Below are 6,090 nucleotides of genomic sequence, written 5' to 3'. Positions count from 1 at the left end.
CACTGTGATCAGTGTGGAATATGATTCTTATTCAAGGCAATAGATACATGCTGAGTCGGAAGATTCACTTGTACAATTATCATTCAATACGATTCAGTTCCATTGTGGATGTACAGTCCCAGGGGAGTCAAAAGGGCGTCTCTTTCAGCCCAGCTGATAGCGGTGCATTATATCTGCCTGCTTGTTACACACACTCATTGAGCAGCTGCCATTCTCAAATGGATGTCTCTTTTATGAAGCGTGGCTGTATTCTTAGCTAAACTGTGCTAAGCTGCATCATGGATCACAGTTCATCCAGTGTAGTTACGGCAATGCGCTCTGTGGTGTGACTGCCCTCTGGTGGACAGATCTAAAATAAAATATTTATTTTCCACCAGTAATGCTTTTTTTTTTTTCAAGCGGATCCAATACCAAGTTTGTGCATTAGATGGAGACAAGTTGTGAATGTTTGCATGTTAAACATAATGGAATCTTTAAGGCTATCTTACATACTGCGGCATGCTATATTACAATTCGATTTCAGTTTATATACCACGATATGTTGTCAGTCAGTCAAGCAACGCAACTCTTTCTTTTAACGTAATCTTACTAGTTCACTGGAGTAAACAAATCACCCATAACTATTAAACACTCAGCCGTGCTAAATTTTGAAATACTAAAAGAAATGGAATGACAAACGTTTCGACTTGGAGTTTTTCTCAGTTTGCTGGAGAGTATGGTTTATTTATTAGTTTTAAAGGCTGCAGTCACGGTTGCTTTTTTAAAACTGCAGACTGTTCCAGATTATGAGGACCATCTGTACTGTTCACGGAGTTGAAAATCAAATATATATATTCTGCTGTGGGATTCGGGTTAGCGTCAGCATTAACAACGAGAAACAAAACACACGTTTTGTTTAATATGCACAGATGAATGTTTCCAGGATCTCATTTATCAAGATTGTACCCTACAGTGTACGCTTTATCCTTGGTGAAATTCTGTCCTGCAGGGAGTTTTTTTATGTATAAAAATATCACTATTGCTGAGATTAATTCCATTAGGCATTCTGCCAGAGCGACAGTGAGACATTAAAACACTGGTCAGGCAAGCTGCAGCTACAGCTTGTATTTCTCAGGCTGATTTGTGGTGTGTCAGGCTTGAGCCATTAGGCTTAGGAAGGGACAGCCAGAACTGTGAAATGAATGAGAAACAGGTCAGAGGGAGGTTACCAGACAAGTATAATTTAAATACACAGCAGGGCGCTGTTAAGAACTATCTAGCTGTAATGTGTTTATGGTCCAGCAGGTGGCTAAGAGATTTTTGTTTTTTTCACAGGTACTGTGGCATCCATATGTGTTTATTTGTTAATTTAACAGTTACAGTTTCTCATGTAAAATAAAACTTGATCTGATCTCCCACAGCAGTGTCAATTTATCATCCCTACTAAAAATATATATATAATTTAATTAAGTGGATCGGAACAATTCTAAGTTTGCGTTTATACATACACAGTACTGTCATTTTAATAAAGAAACAAGCTCAAATTGAACTGCAGTTTCAATATACAATAGTGTATTATATTATTGCCAAATCTGTTATGAAAAAATCTTATCAAGATTTTTTTTTTTTTTCAGCAGTACTAGAGAATACCATTTTGTTTGTCGTGTAGCGGCATGCCCTTTCTCATTCTGATTTTATTTCCATTTCAAAATAAACATGTTATTGCTTTATGGACCCTTTTCGGGTATGGAGTTATGAGAAATATGATCCGAGGGACAGGAAAACAACCCAAGCAGTGCTTTTCCCTCAAACAACGGAGTCACCTCACTGCGCAACTATGTGCTGCTCTTTCTGCATGTCTGTGTAATATTACAGCACCCAATACTGTTCTGAAAAGTGCTCAATAACTCCTATGGGGCGAATGAATCAACAATGAGCAGCACTCAACTCATAACAATGGTCATTTTCACCAGGCTGATATCAGTCTTTCCAGCACTCCGGCACAGAATTGCCTTTTCAGGGCAGGACTTCTTTGTGAGGCCCTGTATCAAAATGTTTCACATCATCCCTTCCGCACTTCAGTGAGCTACAAATCAAGGCACGGTCAGACACAATAAATAAATGAGAGACTCCTTCAAAAACATCCAGAGTTTTGCCAATATATTCTATTAACCTAGTCAATAAAATCACATCAAAGCATCATGTTAAATTATATTGAAAATGTTTTTTAGATTATTAGCTGTTATGCGTTCCAATTAGCAACACAATAAAGAGTACCTATTGGAAACACTACAGCGCTTTATAAATCTTATGGACTACAGTTTCTCATTTTGTATTTTCCCAGACTTTATGATTAGTAACTATTAATGTTTCTAATGGGTCGTTCAGAGACCTGTTAAGTGCTGGCTGTCAGTGTGAAATGTGGCACTACATGAATAGGATTCCACACTCAACCACCGCGTGGAAGCAAGCCCTCTCAAAGCAGTCACGCTATGAGGCCAACAATTTACTGCATGTCATCACATTGGTATTTAAGCACGTTTAGGATGGTGTGGTAACTGCTTTCTGTAATATATTCTTGCCTAATCCAATCTGAGCCCTGGTGTTTAGTATTGAGCTACTGTTTCCTACAATTTTCCATGTTGGTCGCCATTGCTACAGCAGTACAGTTGAAAAATGCTATTCACTTTGATGATACTAATGTATTCTGCAGATTTGCTAAGAGGGGGGACTAAATAATAATCACGTAATCTTTTAAATCCCAATGAATCCTGATGTAACAGCAGTTTTTAAGACCTGTTTTTACAGGCAGCTCATTTCCTTAACAGCGCACTAAATGAAAAGCCAGTAATAAAAGAGACATTTTTTAAATCCAGACTGACGAGAGATTGCCCTGCCAAGAAAAGATTGAAAAAACATATATGCATACATTGTAAAGTATAGCATAGGTAGGAAACTTAACATTATAGTACACTATACATAACACAAGGGGATATGTGGCAGAGAAAGACTAAGACAGGGGTGTCCAAAGTTGGCTCTTCCACTGTGAATTACCCTGCTCTTAATTGTTTATTTGAACCAATCAAGCCTCCAATCCCGAAATAGTTATCATTTTCCCTGTTAAACCTGGAGTGGAATGCCCCTCCAGGACAGTGAATGGACGCCCCTGGACTTTGAGATTATAACTAGTGCATAACTTGGCTGGATGGAGTGTTGCTAGTGTCTGCACTGGTAAAATGAGGCCCTGGTAATGGGCTTGTCTTCCAGACAGCTGCAAGGCATCACATTGAGTGACCAGATGTTTCCTAAGCCTTGTACCGCGCTGGTTGTTAAAAAACAAACGTGTCGCAATGCGGTCTGGACAGAATGCGCAAGGTCTCCAACAGCTGCTCCTGACGGACTCGGCTTCACCTGATCCGTCTTTGTTCCCGGCTTCTGGAATAACAGATATTGACCTAATCTGTTTGTTTAGAGAGAGCCTGGCTTTTTCCAGCTTCGGGTCTATTGTCTGAAGTGCTGGAAATTGAGACAAAGCCTGTTGTTACTGCCATTGTATTGACAGGAGGATCTTACCTTCCTCTGTCAGGCGATATGCAGAAAGCTATAAGAATGTTTTTTATATATCCTAATAAAATCTGCTCTTAATTGTCTCATTGCAGCGTACGCTCTCTAGCGTGAGTCATATACTTTATAGTGTATGCATTGGCATCAAAAGGTATTCATATACCACCTGGGACATGCCTTAATTGACCAGTCTGAATAATGCCCTTTGAGGTGTATGTGTTTACCTTTGAAATGCAAATAACCATACCATTATAAGAAGTCAAGCAGACAATGCTTTTATCTGTGCTGTCCTTTGGTTCAATACTTAACTGTCAAAAATGTATGTATGTAGATTCTACCAGACCACGGTCCTGGCTGTGTATGTTATGTTTCATCATTTATTTTACCAGTCCCCTTGTACCACTCCCCTTATAGACTCAACTGTTCCTGGGGTTGAGTCAGTGCCACTAGGAGGTCAAAGAATCCCAGCAATCTCTGGATGGAAAGACGCCCTCTCTCCAAAGACACTGCCATGCACATTTGGTGATGACGGCTGTGGATTTATCCAGGAGGGCCCTCAGCTGCAGAATGCTTTATCTTTAATTAGAACAGGGAGGGTGCTAAGCTAGGATGAGACAGACTGCTCTTCCACCATTACAGAGTAGAGTTGTAGCGACAGCAGCACTCTTCCCCGAGCCAGGAAAGTGGTGAGGGATGAATCAGTGTTTCCTTTTTATCTTCTAAAATGCTGGCAATCCTTTAACTGTGAACTCTCTTTCAGAAGTTCCAAAACGCTGAAGACACGCAGGCTCATATCATGAATAATATCTTTCAGTCTGGAAGGTAAAGACTTTTACAAAGATTCTGTTATAAAATCCATCTCTTCTGAGCTATTGTTAGTGCTTTAGGAGACACTGCCCCAGTTCTCCAATATTTGTAATACCTTTTAAAACCTTTTAATGCAACAGAACTAAATCAGTGAAGGAGCACATAGTTGATCTTACAAGCAAAGGCAATTTTAATAGATTTTATAAAAGGATTTTCATTGCGGACAGAGCAGGACCTTAATAATGCGGATAAAAATAGTTCAGATAGCATCTGCTTATCTGACTGAAGCAATTACTCAATTTATTACAACACAGCTCGAGTTTAATCCCCAATCCCCATGTCCAGAAAGGGATTTGGTTTGCTGGTTTCAGACTGTGTTGTGACTGGAATCAAAGACAACTAAACCAGATAACCACCAGAGGTGAAAAGGGCATTCACTCTGAGGCTGCCGTGTCGCACAGGCATTTTCATTTATTCTTTCTAACTAAAATACAATTATTTAGTGCCTGTTCACTAGGTCCTTATAGGTCTTGTTTTACATGCCAGTTTGTTTACATTCATTTAACATTATCTTCAACACGTCTTTGAATCATTTTGAAGAATACACACAACATTTGGTATATTCCACAGTAAGATATGTTGTATTAATATGAGTGCATGTGGACAGATAGTAGTTTGCAATTAGCCCCCATTGACAGATGATAGTTAATATACAATGGAACAGGTTCTGACAGTATGAGGATGTTTTCAGATTCATGGTTTTGCCCTTGAAAGTCTCAAACCTCTTGCTTTATGTGATTCTGTTTCGATCTGACCAGTCACCTCTATCAGTGATGGGGGGGGGGGGGGGGGGGGGCGATGACAGTCATATAGAAATTGATATTGGAGAAGTTGAAAGTCACCATCTGGAAAGTTTTTAGTCTCTGATTTTCTGTGTAGTATGGCAGATCAGCATAAATTATTCTGATGAGACAGCAAAAAAAAAAAAATAGAAACTGCTGAGGAACAAATGTGTCTGCTTGTACAGTATAAGGTTGAGAATGGCTGTGAAGAAATAATCTGGCAAGCAGAATTGGATGCACTATAACAGTTTCTTTAAAGGGAACTGCTGAATGGCAAGGCATGGTAATACATAGTATTGTCTATGGGGAGACTATGGTATAGAAACAGTACTAACCCTAACCCTAACAATTACCATGTGTGCATTACTAATAGTAATATAGTACCGTTAACTAGCATACACAGTGTTTCAAAACATCATTTAATTAGTGTGCAGAAATCATTTGTTTGGAACATTTATGAACAATAAAAGAATGAATCGTCAGACAACGGACAACTCTAGTGATTGCATTACTCCTTTAAAACAGCAAGGCTGTCAACAGAGTGCATTACCTGCAATCACAAAACCCACAAGCTGTATTCAGGGCCCAGTTAAACCACCTGAATCAAGACCGTCTCTTTAGGAGCAATTACAGGCTTTGCTTGAAAGCAGTTCAATCGCACAATTTATTACTTGATTTCGCATGCCACTCATCTTGTCAAGTAAAGAAATGTGAAATGCAGATGCCTTTTAAACTCCAGTTGCAATGGTCTATTCCACTGATATTTGATGAATACAAATATAAAATCAGCATTGCTTTAATGCTCCAAGCCAGAGCCTGGTATTCCACTCTTTGGATTTGCACCCGGCTTATTTAGCGAGCTCTTTCCTGAACAAGAGCAATATGCAGGCTTTTCATT

This window comes from Acipenser ruthenus, chromosome 29 (genome assembly GCF_902713425.1).
Source record: "Acipenser ruthenus chromosome 29, fAciRut3.2 maternal haplotype, whole genome shotgun sequence".
In the NCBI taxonomy this organism is placed as follows: domain Eukaryota; kingdom Metazoa; phylum Chordata; class Actinopteri; order Acipenseriformes; family Acipenseridae; genus Acipenser; species Acipenser ruthenus.
Note: the sequence above shows the minus strand (reverse complement) of the source record.